The sequence below is a fragment of the Eriocheir sinensis genome, unplaced genomic scaffold (genome assembly GCF_024679095.1).
Source record: "Eriocheir sinensis breed Jianghai 21 unplaced genomic scaffold, ASM2467909v1 Scaffold453, whole genome shotgun sequence".
Lineage (NCBI taxonomy): Eukaryota > Metazoa > Arthropoda > Malacostraca > Decapoda > Varunidae > Eriocheir > Eriocheir sinensis.
In genome coordinates, this window is record NW_026111780.1 from 120,001 (window position 1) to 130,000 (window position 10,000).

General features: G+C 44.1%; 1 protein-coding gene and 1 long non-coding RNA gene across 2 annotated transcripts in view; one reads left to right on the forward strand and one right to left on the reverse strand.

Moving 5' to 3' along the window:
- LOC126992373 (glycine receptor subunit alpha-4-like) overlaps window positions 1–10,000 on the forward strand; it is a 41,354-nt gene that overhangs the window by 7,729 nt on the left and 23,625 nt on the right. The gene's annotated exons all lie outside the window — the stretch shown is intronic.
- LOC126992386 (uncharacterized) overlaps window positions 822–10,000 on the reverse strand; it is a 37,432-nt gene continuing 28,253 nt past the window's right edge. Inside the window, exon 2 of the long non-coding RNA XR_007746513.1 lies at window positions 822–932. This is a non-coding gene — a long non-coding RNA (uncharacterized LOC126992386). The remainder of the gene's footprint in view (window positions 933–10,000) is intronic.

Consider the following 10,000-nt stretch of genomic DNA (forward strand, 5'->3'; position numbering starts at 1 on the left):
CCTCTTGGAGGCTTTGCCTGTCTTCATCAGTGAGAACCGAGTTACCAATCTTTGTGTCGTCTGCAAATTTACTAATGCGATTATTGAGTCCAACATCCACGTCGTTGATGTAAATAATGAAGAGCACTGGGCCAAGAACCGAGCCCTGAGGGACGCCACTAGTGACCGGCGCCCACTCTGAGTTAAATCCGTCAATCACAACACTTTGTTGTCTGTTGCTCAACCAATTCGCGATCGATTGGTTTACTTGACCGTCAATACCTATTTGCTTTAGTTTATAAAGTAATTTATGATGTGGGACTTTATCAAACGCTTTCTGGAAATCAAGATAGACTACGTCCAGTGATTTGGTTACGTCATAAACTGAGAAGAGGTCGTTATAAAAGGTTAATAGGTTTCATAGGCAGGATCTTTTGTTACGGAAGCCATGTTGTGAGTCCCCAATTAATGAACGGCTTTCGAAAAAGAGAAGAGAGAGAGAAACAGAGAAAGAAATAGAGACAAAGACAGAGAGAGAGACACAGAGAGAGAGACAGGCAGAGGAGGACTAATCTATGGCATTTCTAAACTAATTTCACTATATACCATTTGTCTTGAGTCGTACAGGTTCAAAACTATCTTTTTATAGTTATGATGCAAGAGAGAGAGAGAGAGAGAGAGAGAGAGAGAGAGAGAGAGAGAGAGAGACAGACAGACAGACAGACAGACAGACAGACAGACAGACAGACAGACAGAGACAGAGACAGAGAGAGAGAGACAGATAGAGAGAGACAGATAGAGAGAGGCAGAGAAGGACTAATCTATGCCATTTTTAAACTCATTACTTACCTTTTGCCTCGCGTCGCTGAGGTTCAAGACTCTATAGTTACGATGCAAGACAGGTCCGCAACACACACGAGGAGAGGAACACAAGCCCGGAAACACACTCGCTCCTAAAACAGAAACACAGAGAGAAATCAATAAAAAGAAAAGGAAATGAGAGAAAAAATCAAAATAAAAGGCAAGCAGAATAATAAAAAGAGGAAATACGAAGAGAAATGGATAAACGAAATACATAGACAAAAATTAACTACAGAAAGAAAAAAAAAACGTAAAAGAAAGAAAAAAACGAAATAAAAAACAAACAGAAAAATAAAGAGTAGAAATACGAGTGAAAATAATAAAGAAGAAATAGAGAAAAGAATAAAATTACAAATATATGGATAAAAGAAATACAAGGGAAACTAAAATAAAAAATAAGATAAAGAATGAGAGAGAGAGAGAGAGAGAGAGAGAGAGAGAGAGAGAGAGAGAGAGAGAGAGAGAGAGAGAGAGAGAGAGAGAGAGAGAGAGAGAGAGAGAGAGAGAGAGAGAGAGAGAGAGAGAGAGAGACAGACAAACACACTAAAGAGAATCTCAAACAAAATGATCAATAGAGCTTAAAGAAGGAGAGGAAAGGGAAGGGAAGGGAAGGGAAGGGAAGGGAAGGGAAGGGAAGGGAAAGGGAAGGGAAGGGATGAGAAGGGAAGGGAAGGGAAGGGAAGGAAGGGAAGGGAAGGAAGGAAGGAAGGAAGGGATAGGAAGGAAGGAAGGAAGGAAGGGAAGGAAGGGAAGGAAGGAAGGGAAGGAAGGGAAGAAGGGAAGGAGAGGAATGGAAGGGATAGGAAGGTATGGGAAAGGATGGGAAGGGAAGGAAGGAAAGGGAAGAGGGAAGGGAAGGAAGGGAAGGGAAGGAGGGGAGGAAGGAAGGAAGGAAGGGATAAGAAGGGAAGGAAGGATAGGAAGGAAGGGAAGGAAGGGACAGGAAGGAAGGAGGAAGGGAAGGGACAGGAAGGAAGGAAGGAAGGAAGGAAGGAAGGGATAGGAAGGAAGGAAAGGATGGGAAGGAAAGGAAGGAAGGGAAGGGAAGGAAGGAAGGGAAGGAAGGAAGGAAGGAAGGGAAGGATAAGAAGGAAGGGAAGGGTTGAAGGAAGGATAGGAAGGAAGGATAGGAAGGAAGGATAGGAAGGGAAGGAAGGTAGGAAGGAAGGGAATGGATAAGGAATAGGAAGGAAGGAAGGGAAGGGAATGAATGAAGGAAGGAAGGAAGGGAAGGAAGGAAGGAAGGAAGGAAGGGAAGGAAGGGAAGGAAGGGAAGGAAGGAAGGAAGGGATAGGAAGGAAGGAAGGAAGGAAGGAAGGAAGGGAAGGAAGGAAGGGAAGGAAGGAAGGAAAGAAGGGGAGAAGGAAGGAAGGAAGGAAAGAAGGGGAGAAGGGAAGGGAAGGGAAGGAAGGAAGGAAGGAAGGAAGGGAAGGAAGGAAGGAAAGAAGGAAGGGAAGGAAAGGGAGGGAAGGGAAGGAAGGAAGGGAAGGAAAGGAAGGAATAGGAAGGAAGGGAAGGAAAGGAAGGAAGGGAAGGAAGGGAAGGAAGGGAAGGAAGGAAGGAAGGGAAGGAAGGAAGGAAGGAAGGAAGGGAATGGAAGGGAAGGGTGAGAAATGAAAGGAGAAGGAAGGAAATACGAAGGGAAAGAAGGGGAAGGTGAAATAAAGGAAAGAAAGGGAAGAAGAAGGAAGGGAAGGAATGAAGAGAGAGGGAGGGGACAGGGAGGGGAAAGAAAGGTAGAGGAATCAAAGGAAAGGAGAATGAAAGAAAGGAGAGATAGAGATGGGGAGAGATCATGTTTATAGGTGATGTCCGTAGCGCCCGTAGGCTGTTTTGAGGCCCCATCCCGCTAGTGGCTCAGGCGAATTTTTTTTATAGTTCTGCCGTGATGTGTGACTCTTTCCCTTTACCTTCCCTCGCCTTCCATTCCTTCCCTTCCTTCTTCTTCCCTTTCTTTCCTTTCTTTTACCTTTCCAGTCGTCTTTCCTTCCTTTTCCTTTCATTTCTCAAATTTCCCTGCCATTCCACTCCCTTCCCTTCCCTTTTCTTCCTTCCCTTCCTCAACCTTCCCCTATTCTTTCCCTTCCTTTCCTTTCCTGCCCATCCCACTCTTCCCTTTCCTTCCTATCCTTTCCCTTCCCTTCCTATTCCTTCCCTTCCTATCCCTTCCCTTCCCTTCCCTTCCCTTCCCTTCCCTTCCCTTCCTATCCCTTCCCTTCCCTTCCCTTCCCTTCCCTTCCCTTCCTATCCCATCCCTTCCCTTCCCTTCCCTTCTCTTCCCTTCCCTTCCTATCCCTTCCCTTCTCTTCCTTTCCCTTCCCTTTCCTTCCCTTCTCTTCCTGGCCCCGGAACACGCCGAAATACAAGAGGGAGGAGACAAAAAAAAAACAAGAAAAGGTCAGAGAAAGAAAGAAAGAAAGGAGATAAGAAGAAAAAGGAGTGAAAGAAAAAGAGAAAAAAAAGGAAGGGAAACGGAGGAGAAAAAAGCATAGGAGGGGTGAAAGAAATAAAAGAAAGAGAAGAAAACAAGTGAAAAGAGAGAGAGAGAGAGAGAGAGAGAGAGAGAGAGAGAGAGAGAGAGAGAGAGAGAGAGAGAGAGAGAGAGAGAGAGAAGGGGAGGGAAGAATAAAAAAGGGAGAGGGAGAGAGAGACGTGATAGAGGAACTGGAGCGGAGAAAGAGATAGAGAGAAGGGAGAGAAAATCTATTGTGGCAAAAGTTAGGAATAGAGAGAGAGAGAGAGAGAGAGAGAGAGAGAGAGAGAGAGAGAGAGAGAGAGAGAGAGAGAGAGAGAGAGAGAGAGAGAGAGAGAGAGTATGCTGGCAAGAGCGTCTCAAAAAACACACACACACACACACACACACACACACACACACACACACACACACACACACACACACACTTATTGTCAAACTAAACAAAAGAATCTGTTGGTATGGTTCCTTCTCTCTCTCTCTCTCTCTCTCTCTCTCTCTCTCTCTTTCAGTTATCGAAATCACTTTTTTTACATCATATCCGTGAGAGGAATATTCAGTGAGTGTGTGTGTGTGTGTGTGTGTGTGTGTGTGTGTGTGTGTGTGTGTGTGTGTGTGTGTGTGTGTGTGTGTGTGTGTGTGTGTGTGTGTGTGTGTGTGTGTGTGTGTGTGTGTGTGTGTGTGTGTGTGTGTGTGTGTGTGTGTGTGAGTGTGTGTGTGTTTGGAGAGAGAGAGAGAGAGAGAGAGAGAGAGAGAGAGCAAAATTCTTTTTAGCATAAATTATGTGTTTTAGAGTAAGCGAGGCTTGGAAATAGCAATACTCTCTCTCTCTCTCTCTCATTCTTCCTCCTTCTCCTTTCCTTATTATTTCTCTGCTTTTTACATCTTTAACCTCCTCCTCCTCCTCCTCCTCCTCCTCCTCCTCCCCCTCCTCCTCCTAATCCTCCTCCTCCTCCTCCTCCTCCTCCTCTTCCTCCTCCTCCAGAATTACAGTTACATTCCCTCTTCCTATTTTTTTTCTATTTTTCCACTTATTCCTTCCTTTATTCTCCTCTTCTTCATCATCCCCTCCTCCTCCTCCTCCTCCTCCTCCTTCTCCTCCTCTTCTTCTTCTCTCTCTCTCTCACAAATTTTCTTTATGCCCTCTCTCTCTCCTTCTTCCCTTCATCTCTATACCTGTCATAAATTCTCTCTCTCTCTCTCAACAAAGGGTCAAAAGAGAAGATTAGAGAGAGAATGGAGAGAAGAAAGAGGAGGAGGAAAGGAGGAAAAAGAGGAAGAGAGGAAAGAAAGAAGAGGAGGAGGAGGAGGAGGAGGAGGAGGAGGAGGAGGAGGAGGAGGAGGAGGAGGAGAGAAGAGAGATGGAGGAAAGAGGAGGCGTGTCTGCCCTAGTCATTCTTCTCTCTCTCTCTCTCTCTCTTACTATACCACATTTCTTTTCCTCTGTGTGTGTGTGTGTGTGTGTGTGTGTGTGTCTTAAGTCCTCTTGACCTGAGAGTGAAATTGCCGCTCGAGGGAGAGAGAGAGAGAGAGAGAGAGAGAGAGAGAGAGAGAGAGAGAGAGAGAGAGAGAGAGAGAGAGAGAGAGAGAGAGAGAGAGAGAGAGAGAGAGAGAGAGAGAGAGAGAGAGAGAGAGAGAGAGAGAGAGAGAGAGAGAGAGAGAGAGAGAGTGAGAAAATAGAGAAAGAGAAAAGAGAGAGAGTTTAGAAAAGATCTGTAAACACACACACGAGTATACACAAAAAAAAATGTCCACACACACACACACACACACACACACACACACACACACACACGAGGCCAGCACATGATCAGACCGTGGGGAGCAATCCATTCACACACATAATATAATAAACTCATCCCTCCTCTCCCCCCCCTATCCCAATCTTCACCCAAACGCATCTAAAGAATGATTTATCGTTAACAACTTCCTGCAATGTGGTTACGATAGCCTTGTTAGAGAGAGTGTTTTTAGCGTAGAGGAAAGACCTTAGTGACAAAAAATAAAAATAAAAGAAAAAAGAAAACTCCACTACCACTGCTCCTGTAAAGAAAATTCAGGAAATGGCCAAAAACGAAGGTCTGTTTAGGAAAGTAGTGTGTCTGAGGTCGATATTCTAAGTTATTTCAAAGCATAGACACCTACATTTGGCTTTGGTGGAGGTTGTTGTGTTAGTATTTCCATGGGTAGTGTTATGAGCCTGGTGATAGTTTGACAAGGCTTTGGTGGAGGTTGTTGTGTTAGTATTTCCATGGGTAGTGTTATGAGCCTGGTGATAGTTTGACAAGGCTTTGGTGGAGGTTGTTGTGTTAGTATTTCCATGGTTAGTGTTATGAGCCTGGTGATAGTTTGACAAGGCTTTGGTGGAGGTTGTTGTGTTAGTATTTCCATGGGTAGTGTTATGAGCCTGGGGATAGTTTGACAAGGCTTTGGTGGAGGTTGTTGTGTTAGTATTTCCATGGGTAGTGTTATGAGACTGGTGATAGTTTGACAAGGCTTTGGTGGAGGTTGTTGTGTTAGTATTTCCATGGGTAGTGTTATGAGCCTGGTGATAGTTTGACAAGGCTTTGGTGGAGGTTGTTGTGTTAGTATTTCCATGGGTAGTGTTATGAGCCTGGTGATAGTTTGGCAAGGCTTTGGTAGAGGTTGTTGTGTTAGTATTTCCATGGGTAGTGTTATGAGCCTGGTGATAGTTTGACAAGGCTTTTGTAGAGGTTGTTGTGTTAGTATTTCCATGGGTAGTGTTATGAGCCTGGTGATAGTTTGACAAGGCTTTGGTGGAGGTTGTTGTGTTAGTATTTCCATGGGTAGTGTTATGAGCCTGGTGATAGTTTGACAAGGCTTTGGTGGAGGTTGTTGTGTTAGTATTTCCATGGGTAGTGTTATGAGCCTGGTGATAGTTTGACAAGGCTTTGGTGGAGGTTGTTGTGTTAATATTTCCATGGGTAGTGTTATGAGCCTGGTGATAGTTTGACAAGGTTTTGGTGGAGGTTGTTGTGTTAGTATTTCCATGGGTAGTGTTATGAGCCTGGTGATAGTTTGACAAGGCTTTGGTGGAGGTTGTTGTGTTAGTATTTCCATGGGTAGTGTTAAGAGCCTGGTGATAGTTTGGCAAGGCTTTGGTGGAGGTTGTTGTGTTAGTATTTCCATGGGTAGTGTTATGAGCCTGGTGATAGTTTGACAAGGGTTTGGTGGAGGTTGTTGTGCTAGTATTTCCATGGGTAGTGTTATGAGCCTGGTGATAGTTTGACAAGGCTTTGGTAGTGGTTGTACGCACGAACACACACACACACACACACACACACACACACACACACACACACACACACACACACACACGTACACATGAAGTACACTATTACCAACAAAAAAGTAAAAATTGTGAAACTTTCCTGAGAGAGAGAGAGAGAGAGAGAGAGAGAGAGAGAGAGAGAGAGAGAGAGAGAGAGAGAGAGAGAGAGAGAGAGAGAGAGAGAGAGAGAGAGGCGGAAAGGAGGAGGAAATCGTGGGATGTAAACGAGTCGCTCTCTCTCTCTCGCTCTCTCTCTCTCTCTCTCTCTCTCTCTCTCTCCTCTTTGCTCCCCCTCTCTCTCTCTCTCTCTCTCTCTCTCTCTCTCTCTCTCTCTCTCTCTCTCTCTCCTTTGAAGATGATGGTCCATTAAGGAAAATTGCAAGGCTCTTATAACTATTGCTTTCCTTATTATTATTATTATTATTATTATTATTATTATTATTATTATTATTATTATTATTATTATTATTATTATTCTCTTTTATATACAAAGAAATCATGAGGTTGTGTAGGAAAGGGAGAGAGGAAAGAAGGAAGGAAGAGAGAAAGAAAGAAAGAAAGAAAGAAAGAAAGAAAGAAAGAAAGAAAGAAAGGAAGGAAGGAAGGAAGGAGGGGAAGGAAGGAAGATATGGAGGAAATTAAGGTTAAGAATTGGTGGGAGAGATAAGAGAGAGAGAGAGAGAGAGAGAGAGAGAGAGAGAGACTCACACACACACACACACACACACACACACACACACACACACACACACACACACACACACACACACACACACACACTTCATTTTGACCTTCCGCGGTTAAAAAATTGGTCCATGGCATTCTGTGTAGGTCATGAGGTTAGCTGGTTAACCTTCCTGCCCTTCCCCAACACTTCCAGCTGACCCTTCCTCCCCTCCCCTCCCCCCCCCCTTTTCTTATCTCCCCAACCACAGCAATTACTACTAAGCGTATAATCTGACCTTGCCATGCCACACCAGCTCAAACTCACCACGCCACAGCATGCCACACCAGGTCAAACTCACCATGCCACACCAGGTCAAACTCACCACGCCACACCACGCCACACCAGGTCAAACTCACCACGCCACACCACGCCACACCAGCTCAAACTCACCACGCCACACCACGCCACATTACCCCAACCTCACCACCCCATACCACGCCACATGCACCCCAACCTCACCGCTTCTGACCTTGTGGATTTGAAGGAGTGAAAGGAGAAAGAGAAACGAGGGAGTGAATGCAAGATGAGAAGGAATGAGAGAGAGAGAGAGAGAGAGAGAGAGAGAGAGAGAGAGAGAGAGAGAGAGAGAGAGAGAGAGAGAGAGAGAGAGAGAGAGAGAGAGAGAGAGAGAGAGAGAGAGGAAGGAAAGGAAGGACGGAAAAATGAAAGAAAAAAGGAAGGAAGGAATGGAAAGGAAAGGGAGCAAAAATGAAAGAAATGAAAGAAATGAAGGGAGGAAGGAATGAAGGAAGAAAGAAATGAAGGGAGGAAGGAAGCAAAAATAAGAGAAAGAGAAAATAATGAAGGAAGGAAGGGAGGAAGGAGGAGAAGAGAGAGAGAGAGAGTGAGAGAGAGAGAGAGAGAGAGAGAGAGAGAGAGAGAGAGAGAGAGAGAGAGAGAGAATGAGAGAGAGAGAGAGAGAGAGAGAGAGAGAGAGAGAGAGAGAGAGAGAGAGAGAGAGAGAGAGAGAGAGAGAGAGAGAGAGAGAGAGAGAGAGAGAGAGAGAGAGAGAGAGAGAGAGAGAGGAAGGAAGGAAAGGAAGGACGGAAGAATAAAAGAAAAAAAGGAAGGAAGGAATGGAAAGGAAAGGAAACAAAAATGAAAGAAATGAAAGAAATGAAGGGAGGAAGGAATGAAGGAAGAAAGAAATGAAGAGAGGGAGGAAGGAAGCAAGAATGAAAGAGAGAAATGAATGAATGAAGGAAGGAAGGAAGGAAGGAAGAAAGAAATGGAGAGAGGGAGGAAGGAAGCAAGAATGAAAGAGAGAAATGAATGAATGAAGGAAGGAAGGAAGGAAGAAAGAAATGGAGAGAGGGAGGAAGGAAGCAAGAATGGAAAGAGAGAGAAATGAATGAATGAATGAAGGAAGGAAGGAAGATAAAAAAAAGAGTAGGAAGAGGAAAGAATAATTACTGGAAGAGAAAGAAAGTCAGTTAAAAATGAGAACAAAAAAATGCAATAAAAAAGCGAGAGAGAAGGGAGAGAAAGGAAGCAGAATAAAGAGAAACAATAAAACAAAGAAACAAAAAGAAAAGAGGAATAAGAGGAAAAGGAATAAGCGTTTGAGAAAAGGAAAAATAACAGAAATAAAAAGAAAATGAAAGAAGGAAAGAAGAGCCACCAAACTACACTTCACCCCACTGTCACCCCATCACCCCACCTCCTCACCCTTCGTCACCCCATCACAACCTTCACCCCACGACTTTAAGATAAGAAAACAACCAATATTTATGAGTTTCAATCTAGTCTTCACCCCACTAAACTGCACTTCACCCCACTGTCACCCCATCACCCCATCTCCTCACCCTTCGTCACCCCATCACAACCTTCACCCCACGATTTTAAGATAAGAAAACAACCAATATTTATGAGTTTCAGCCTAGTATTCACCCCATCAAACTACACTTCATCCCACTGTCTCCCCATCACCCCATCTCCTCACCCTTCGTCACCCCATCACAGCCTTCACCCCACGATTTTAAGATGAGCAAACAACCAATATTTATGAGTTTCAGCCTAGTCTTCACCCCACCAAACTGCACTTCACCCCACTGTCACCCCACCTCCTCACCCCTACCACCCTTCACCCCAGTCCCACCAATAACTTAGACCCAGCAGTTTCAGACACGTTTCGCACATGTTTTGTTTTTATTTATCTGTGAACCGTATGCTGTAAATTTCCATCCTGTCAAGACGGATAATAAACTATGTACGATATTTAATTATACACACACACACACACACACACACACACACACACACACAAACATACACACACACACACACACACACACACACACACACACACACACATACATACTGACACACATGATTAAAGTTTAGAATGAGGAATATTTTATAGAAGAAGAAGAAGAAGAAGAAGAAGAAGAAGAAGAAGAAGAAGAAGAAGAAGAAGAAGAAGAAGAAGAAGAAGAAGAAGAAGAAGAAGAAGAAGAAGAAGAAGAAGAAGAAGAAGAGAAAAAAATAAGAAAATAAGAAATGGAAAACCTAACAGTACATAATCTCTCTCTCTCTCTCTCTCTCCTTTTGTCTCTTCCATCGATCTCTCCACGCCGGACAGACATCAAATCTTGCAAACACACACACACACACACACACACACACACACACACACACACACACACACACACACACACACACACACACA